Source organism: Antechinus flavipes, chromosome 2, assembly GCF_016432865.1.
Source record: "Antechinus flavipes isolate AdamAnt ecotype Samford, QLD, Australia chromosome 2, AdamAnt_v2, whole genome shotgun sequence".
In the NCBI taxonomy this organism is placed as follows: domain Eukaryota; kingdom Metazoa; phylum Chordata; class Mammalia; order Dasyuromorphia; family Dasyuridae; genus Antechinus; species Antechinus flavipes.
Genome location: NC_067399.1, coordinates 471,728,235 through 471,738,244, shown reverse-complemented (window position 1 = coordinate 471,738,244; position 10,010 = coordinate 471,728,235).

Genomic DNA, 10,010 nt, shown 5'->3' with positions numbered 1-10,010 from the left:
CTCTCCACATTATCTTCCTTGGTGACCTCATCAGTTCCTATGAGTTTATCATCTCTAGATATATGTTTCACAAACCTATATGTTCATCCGTAATCTCTCTCCTAAATCCCAGGTCAACATCACAAATTGCTTTTTGGACATTTCAAGACTCTTTCATTATCTCTTTCTGTGTTTTTGTAATAGCAGCCCCCAGGCCTGGAATGTACTTTCTCATTTTTGCCTCAGAGAATTTCTCACTTCTTTTGGGATTCAGCTCAAGCAACACCTTGCTAAAGTTTCTCCTTAGGTCAAGTTCTAGATCCCTGGTGTCTAACTACCTATATTTGTGCTTAATTTGTTCTATATATTCTTATATATGTACATGTTGTCTTCCCTTAAGAGAATGCAACTTCCAGAGAAAAGTATCTCAAGTGCCTAGCAGAGTGTCTGGCACAGAGCAGAAGCTTTAAAAAAAAAAAAATGCTTGAGTCTTTAACACCTGGTAGGCTCTAACCACAAACAGACACAAATACATTGTGTCTCTTCAGCACACACGCACACATACACACACACACACACACACACACATACACACACAGAGTAAATCAACCAACAATAATTCATTACACACTTACTACGTGCTAGATACTTGTGTTCAGCTACGAAAATATAAAGAGAGGCAAAAACACTATCTGTCCTCAAGGAACTTACTGTATTCTCACAGAGGTGATAATAAGTAAATAATTAACTACATAATAGATAGAAGGTAACATAGAGAGGAAGGCTCTGGAAAGGAACCAGTTTATAAAGAATTTTAAGTACCAAACAGAAGATGTTCTACTTGATTCTAGAGTTTACTGAAAGCCTCTGGAGTTTATTGAGTAGGGGGTAGGGGTAACATGATCAGATCTACACTTTAAAAGTGTCAAATACCAGGGAAAGAGTGAAGATTAATAAAAAGCCATTAGATTTTACAGTTAATGGAGAATAACAATTACTTCGGAGAGTGCAGTTTAAGTTCTTTGAAAAGAGAGAAAGTGGAGACACCAAGTACAGAAAATCTTTTCAAGGAGTTTGTTAAGGAAGAAAAAGATATAAAACAACAGTTATCAGGAAAGACAGGAGAATGAACTGAGGTTTTTTTTTTTTTTTTTGAGGACAGGGGAAATTGTGTGTATGTTTATAGTATGTGGGATGGATGTGTGTGTGTGTGTGTGTGTGTATGTGTGTGTTGTGTCAGTAGGGATAGAGTTAACAGATGAGGAGAGATTAAAGATAAATCGGATAGGAGGATTATGGATAATGGAAGAAATGTGTGATAGGCAGAGGGATTTCTTCAGAATATGCTATACTATAAATTCTTCATACTTCCAAAAACAGACACAGATTATACTGTGGTTTCTTCACTATCACAGACACACACTGGGTTCTTGAGAACACATAGACATAATTTGAGTTGTTCACACATACACATATAGATACAGAAGATATGTATCTTCTTGAGAAGAGAGAGAAAATGCAGGTTCTTCACACAGACATAAAATGGATATGACAAAACACAGAGATAATTGTAGTTACTTTTGGCTCTTCAGAATAAACAGACACTGGATTCTCTACAGAAAGACAAAAATAGAACGAATTCTTCACAGACATACACATATGAGACAAAGATATACAGATTTTTTTAAGACAGAAACATAACTGAACATTCTAACACACAGTAAGGTTATTCACTCGTAAACACACAGAGGGTTCTTCACACAGAGACAAAAGCAGGTTCTTCACAACCTAGAATAGTCGTTTTCTCAGAGAGAGCATATGCATAGACATTCTTTACATAGAAATGCAAGCCTGGACAGATATATTCCAGTTGCAACATATAGATACATTGGCGGTTTCTTATCATAGAAAAAGAGGAGTTTTTCACAATCATACGTACTGTTGCCTCTTCACACAGAAACAAAACATAACTTGGGCTACACACACACACACACACACACAGCAAAGGGTCATCAGAAAATACAAGCACAGATTCTTTAGAGACAAAAGGACATAGCAAAAACCTACAGCTTTTCTTGAAAACATAAAGACACACCACTGTCTTCACTAAGACATACAGAAGACACTGAGAGCCACATGAGTACTCCTGAGAACACAGGCCCAATGGGCTCTTCAGAAGTAGCCCATACAACACACAGACAGATACGTTATTTTTCAGAACACACAGCTACACAATGTGTTCTCCAGAAATTACACAAACATCTGCTCTTCAGAGCAGATTGTTTGCAGACATATACATATACAAGTCACAACTAACACTACTGTCCTTCAGAAATCAGACCCAAAGGATTCTTCAGAGGAGTGCTTGCACACATACATACACACACATCACACACACAGTTCTTCAGAAAATAGACAAAAGATACAGATTTATAATTGTTCTTTAGAACTGAGAACTTCACAGACACTCAAAAGAGACAAAAAGTTGTTCATGACATATTCTCTAAAACATATAGACTAAGTGAGGTTTTAATAGACACGCTACTATTCTTTGAAACACACACATAAAATAGTCTACACAGACACACAAGCCTCAGGGCCATACCTAGAGCATGTATTTCATAAAAAGGCAGGGGTACAAGACATAAGACATATAGCTGACTTTTCAGTGCACATATATACAATGGCTTCTTTACACATATACACACACAAAACAGACATATAGCTGTTTCTTCAGAACAATCACCAAAGTCAAACAATAGAAAAAGATTTTGACCATTGAAAGTTACCATGATGACAAGGAAAATTAAAACATATACTCATCCTTTTTGTAGTGGCAAGAAACTGGAAACTTAGTGGATGCCCATGAATTAGAAAATGGCTAAATAAGTTATGCTATATGAATGTTGTGGAATATTATTATATTATAAGAAATGATCATCAGGATGATTTCAGAGAGGCCTGGAGAGACTTACATAAACTGATGCTAGTGAAATGAGTAGAATTAGGAAATCACTGTACATGGCAACAAGATGATTATAAGAAGATCAATTCTGATGGATGTGGTTCTTTTCAATAATGAGATGATTGAGGCCAGTTCCAATGATCTTGTGATGAAGAGAGCCATCTACACCCAGAAAGAGGATCCACACTCAGTTGAGAGTGTGGATCACAACATTGCATAAATTATTTGCTGTAAAAGAAGCAAGAATAAACTTTTACAGTGTAAGGGAAGAAGTGGAGGAGTGGGGGAGTGAACAAACCTCACTCTCCTCAGAATAGGCTCAAAGAGCAAATAACATACACACTCAATATAGGGGATAGGAGAAGAGGGAGGTTGGTAGAAGAGACGGCATACTGGGGAAAGAAATTGTCAGAAGCAAAACACTTTTGAGAAGGGAGAGGATGAAAGGAGAAAGAAAATAGAATAAATGGAGAAAATAAAGTTAGCAATACTAATTGTGAAAAGAATTTTGAATCAAGTTTCTCTGACAAAGCCTCATTTTTCAAAAGTATAGGGAACTGAGTCAAATTTTAAAAAATTAGAGCCATTCCTCAATTGATAAATGATCAAAAGATATTAACTATGCCCAAAGGGCTATAAAATTATGCATATCCTTTGACCTAACAATACCATTATTAAGTATAAAATCCCCAAAGAGATTTTTTAAAAATGAAAAGGATCTATATGTATAAAAATATTTATAGCAGCTCTTTTCTCAGAGCAAAGAATTGGAAATTGAGAGAATGCCCATCAATTGGGGAATAGCTGAGTACGTTGTGGTATGTGATTATGATAGAATACTGTTGTTCGATAAGAAATGATGAGGAAGATGTTCTCAGAAAAACTGGGAAGTCCTCCATGAACTCAAGCAAAGTGAAATATACTATATATAAAGTAATAACAATGTTGTGGGATGATCAGCTGTGAATGACTACTATTCTCAGCAATATAATGATCCAAGACTACTCTGAAAAATGCTATCTACACCCAGAAAAAGGTTATATTTATAGATATTTACTATATTAGAAATAACTAATTTTGAATTTATAGACTTTCTGAAAGGGTTTCAGAGACATCAAGGATTTTCTGTACCACACTTTGAGAACCACTGATTTAGAGTTCTTCATAGAACCTGGGATTTTTAACATAGAGTCCATAGACTATAAAAGAATTTTTTAAAATAACTTTTTATTGACAGAGCCCATGCCTGGGTAATTTTTTTTTTACAATATTATCCCTTGTACTCACTTCTGTTCCGAGTTTTTCCTTCCCTCCCTTCACCCCCTCCCCCAGATGGCAAGCGGTCCTATACAAGTTAAATATGTAGCAGTGTATCCTAGATACAATATATGTGTGCAGAACCAAACAGTTCTCTTGTTGTACAGGAAGAATTGGATTCAGAAGGTAAAAATAACCTGGGAAGAAAGACAAAAATGCAAGCAGTTTACATTCATTTCTCAATGTTCTTTCTTTGGGTGTAGCTGCTTCTGTCCATCCTTGAGTTAGATCTTCTTTTTGTCAAAGAAATACACTTCCATCAGAATACATCCTCATACAGTATCATTGTTGAGGTATATAATGATCTCCTGGTTCTGCTCATTTCACTTAGCATCAGTTCATGTAAGTCTCGCCAATCCTCTCTGTATTCATCCTGCTGGTCATTTCTCACAGAATACTAAAGAAATTTCAAGGGATATGTCAAGCTGGGTAGGAAAAAAATTACATCCTTATTTTCAACAATTTCTAATTGAAAGTTAACCTTTCTTTAATTACTTAAAACATTATTTAAAAACGAGTTGGTTCATAGGCTTCATCAAATTGCTAAAGAGATCCATGGAACAAAAAAGGTAAAGAATGCCTGTCATACAAAGAATTAGAGAATAAATTACGGTATATGAAAGCAATGGAATGTTATTATTATTCTATAAAAAAGGATGAACAAATTGAGTTTAGAAAGGCCTGAAAAGATTTACATGAATTGATGCTGAGTAAAACAAGCAGAAGCAGGAATACATTGTACACAGTTAACAGCAAGATTGTGTGATGATCAACTATGAAAGACTTGGTTCTTCTCAGCAATTCAGTAACCCAAGGCAATCCCAATAAACTTTGGATAGAAAACACCATCTGCATCCAGAGAGAAAACTATGGAGACTAAACGAAAATCAACACATGCTATGTTCACTTTTTTCCCCTTTTCTTCTTTTTTTCTCTTTGTGGTTTTCCCTTTTGTTCTGAATTTTCTTTCCCAATATAATTCATAAAGAAATATATATAAAAATTAATGCACGTGTATAACCAGAAAAAATAAAACAATAAAAAAGTTTTTAAAAAAAGAATGCCTGTGATAGACAGATACATGCCAACACAAACAAATGGTGGATTTTTCACAAAAAGACACAGACAGTCATGAATACACTGTGGGATTTCTCCAAGAACACACAAATATTAACACACACAATGTGAGTCTCCAAGGCAGATAGACCCAATGTAGGCTCTTCACATACAAAAAGAGACCAACCACACCATAGCCTGGTTTTTTAAAAGCATGACAAACACATGTTGCTGTTCTTAAGAACATAAAGACGGTGTAGGTTCTTCACATATACACATGACAGAGATACAAAACAGGTAAAACATGTAGAAACAAAGTAGTTCTCATATACGCTGCTCTTCATGGATACAATAGATATGCCATGTTTTTTCATGGGGCAGACAGAATATAGGTTTTTCACCACCATAGACACAACAAAGGGTTCTTGAAAAGAAAATCATGATTTGGGTTCTTCACACATACCCACAGCACAGAAAAACATTTCAGGTTCTTCACAGACTTAATAGAAACATCCACTTCATGGGTTCTTCAGAATGTACACACCCATTATAATTCTTCAGAGACACATACATACAGTTACACACACACACACACTATGTTTCAGAACACACAGATACACTGTGTATCTTCACCAACTCATCTTATTATGAGCCCTTTACAGTCACAGACATAGAAGTCTATTCACCAGAACAAGCAGAAGGCTCTTTAGAACAGAGACAATGTAGGTCATTCACATATTACACAGAGGATTAGGCCATAAAGCCATAGTGTGGATCCTTTTTACCCACAAACACTGAGGGCTTCAGAATTCAAAGATATAATAGGGTTCTTGACATACACAGATACAAAGCAATCAAAAAGCATTTATTAAGTCCTCATTCTGCAAACTGAGAATTCAAAGAAAGATAAAAATGGTCCAGCCCTTAAGAAGCTCAAATTCTAATGAAAAAGACAACATGTAAATAGCAAGTCAACAGGAAATAAATATAAAGTATATGGGATATAATTTCAGAGCAAAAAGTACCATCATCTGGGGGAAGCAGGAAGACATCATCTGGGGCAGAAAGTAGGATTTGAGTTTCAACTTGCAAAAAGTCAGAGAAAACAAGGAAGAAGGGAAGACATTTCAAGCATGAAGAACTATCTGTTCAAAGGCACTGAGGAGATGGAAGAGATTGCAAGAAGAACAGGCCAGAGTAGGTGGATCATAAAGTCGAGGAAAACTATAAAGATGTGAAGGGACAAGGTTAGGAAGAGTTACAAATGCAAATTGATTTTATATTTGATACCAGAGGTAACAAGAAGTCACTGGAATTTATCAAGTGTGGCAAGAGATGACATAATAAGACCTATACATTAGAACAATCACTTTGATATTTGGGTAAAGGACAGAATTGGAGTGAGGAAAAGATATGAGGCAGAGAGATATGGAAAGTTACTGCAATAATCCAAGTCAGAGGTAATAAAAGGCCTGGACTAAGGTAGTAGTAGCTAAGTAAGTGAAGAGATATCCATACATATGAAAAATAATGTGAAAGTAAAAATGACAAGATTTGGTAATTAACTGGATGGATAAGGTAAACAAGAATGAGGGGTAAAGAAGGACCCCAAAGTTGTGAGCCTGGATGATTAGGAAGATGGTAGAGTCCTTTTCCTTGATAGTAACATGGGAAGTAGCAAGAGGGAAGTCATGTTCAGTTCAAGATGTCTATAGGACATCCCATTTGAAATGTCTAAAAGCAGCTGGTACTGTGGGATTTTAGCTCAGAGGAGAGATCAGGGTTAGACATACATATCTAGGAATCATCTGCATGAAGATATTGAACCCATGAGAATTTATGAGATCAGCATGACAGATAATATAGAGAGAAAAAAAAAAGAGAACCCAGGTTATAAACTTGAGAAATATCCTCAAGACACAGATGAAGAATCAGCAAGGAGATAGAGAGGGTAAAATTTGCCTGAGAGGTAAAAGGAAAACCAGGAAAGGGCAATCTCAGAAAAATCTTGAAAGAAAACAGAATTGAGGAGGAGATGGTTATCAACAGTATCAAACACTACAAAGTTTTAAAAGGATGAGGACTGAAAAAAACCATTATATTTGACAATTAGGAAATCAGTGATAACTTTGGAGAGAGCAGTTTCAGTTGAATTAGATTAGGAACCAGACTATAAAGCATTTAGACAAGACTGAAAAAAGGGGAAGTGGAGGAATCTGGTATAAACAGCTTTCTTAAGAAGTTTAGCCTAGCAGCCTTTTTGTAGTAAGAAGAAGAAACTGGAAACTGAGTGAATGCCCATCAGATGGAGAATGGCTGAATAAGTTATGGTATATGAATGTTAATGGAATACTATTGTTCTATAAGAAACATTCAGCAGGATGATTTCAGAGAGGCCTGGAGAGACTTACATGAACTGATGCTAAGTGAAATGAGCAGAACTAGGAGATCATCGTACATGACAACTTCAAGATTATATGAAGATCAATTCTGATGGACGTGACTCTTTTCAACAATGAAATGATTCAGATCAGTTTCAATGATCTTGTGATGAAGAGAGCCATGTACACCCAGAAAGAGGGCTATGGGAACTGAGTGTGGATCACAACATAGCATTTTCACTCTTTTTGATGTTGTTTGCTTGCATTTTGTTTTCTTTATCATTTTTTTCCTTTTTGATCTAATTTTTCTTCTGTAGAACAATAGTCATATAAATATGTATACATATGTTAGATTTAATGTATGTTAACATGTTTAACATATATTGGATTACTTGCCATCTAGGAGAAATAGTGGGGGGAAGAAGGGAAAATTTTGAAACACAAGGTTTTGCAAAAGTCAATGTTGAAAAATTATCCATGCATATGCTTTGAAAATAAAAAGTCTTAATTAAAAAAAAAGAAGTTAAGCTTAGGAAAGGAGAAAGATGAAAGCATAGAGATATGTACATCTGTAAGCATCCAGAAAGGATCCAGTAGGTAGGGAGTTGAAGCTAAAAGAAAGAATAGAGATGATAGTGGAGACAATTTGCTGAAAAAGATGGGAGGGGAAGGAATCAAGGTACATGTACATGTGTTGGTAAGAAGGGACACCTTTTCATCAGAGATTTCATCAGAATGAAAGAGTAGATTCTAGTAAGGTAATATTTCTGCATATTTTGAGATGAGGAAGAGAGAGAAAAAGGAATATTAATAAATGGTCTCAGTTTTTTCAGTGAAGTATGAAAAATGCTATGGGAAGCTTGATGAGGAATAGAATAAGATTTGGAAGAACTGCATAGACACATGGTGGATTCTTAGAACACACACACACACACACACTCACACACACATAACAAATTCTTCACAACACAGTATTCAGAACACATTCCTTAATATTCTTTCCATACCAACATAGTGTGAGCTTTTCAGAACATATTCATAACTACAGAATCCTCACAAATATACACAAATTCAGATACATTGCAGGTTTTTTATAAACAAAGATACAGAATAGATATTTCAGGATACATACAAATTAAGACAGACATATTGATCGCTTGTCACAAGCAAACACCCAGGTGGTTTCACAGAACACAAAAACACCGTGCAGATTCTTTAGAATGGTATGTATTTTAAACATATTACATATTTGTAATATATATCACCTATATTCATATATATTCAATGATTTATGTGTATGTTCTTCAGAATACTCACAATGCATGTTCTTCACATACAGACACACAAAAGGTTCTTCAAAAAGCAATGACATAAATTTTTCACAGCACACATTCACAATTCAAGTTCTTCATAACATAGCTCAATGCAGGTTCTTCACAAATGCAAGCATACAGTTGATTTTATAGAACACACAGTTTCAGATTCTATACATACACAGAACATGAAAGTGCAGTGAAAATTTTTTGCAAACATACATACACTGAAGTTCTTTAGAACACAAAGACTTTGTGTAAGTTTTTAACACAGAGACTTTCTTCTTGGATATACTGAGGGCAGTTTCTTCACACACACACACACACACACACACACACACACAATGGATTCTTCAATACAGATATACACTATAGTCTTCACAAACACAGTCAATATAGATGTTCACAGGCAAGCACAAAAAGAGCTACATTGCAAATTCTTCACACAAACATACAGATTGCAAATTCTTCAGACACTCAGTGACACCTGTATGGATTCTTCAAAGACAGCTCACAGCAGGCACATTGTAGGTTCTTCACCAATAAAGACATACTGTGGGTTTTAGGATTCTTCACAAACAAAGCCACATTATAGGTTCTTGGGTTATCACAGTATAAGGGGCATAATTACACATATCCTCTCAAACACACACTCAACCAGACAAAAAGAAGGTTCTTCATAAACTGAGAAAACGTCTAGGTTATTCATTTGTACACACACACACAGAGCAGTGAGTTCTTCATATACACCCATAGGCATATGAAAGGTTCTTCATTCAGACATGTTGAGAATTCTTTACCTCATATAGATTGTGAATTCACAGACATGTGAGTTCTTTACACATAGGCACACAATGGGTTCTTCACACAGATACTGTGAACTATCTTTTTTACATCCTTACAGATACACTACAGATTCCTCACTTAGATGCATATGTATGCATTTACACACCCAAGTGAATTTTTCACTCACATAAAGCAGATACTTCTAGCTCTTCA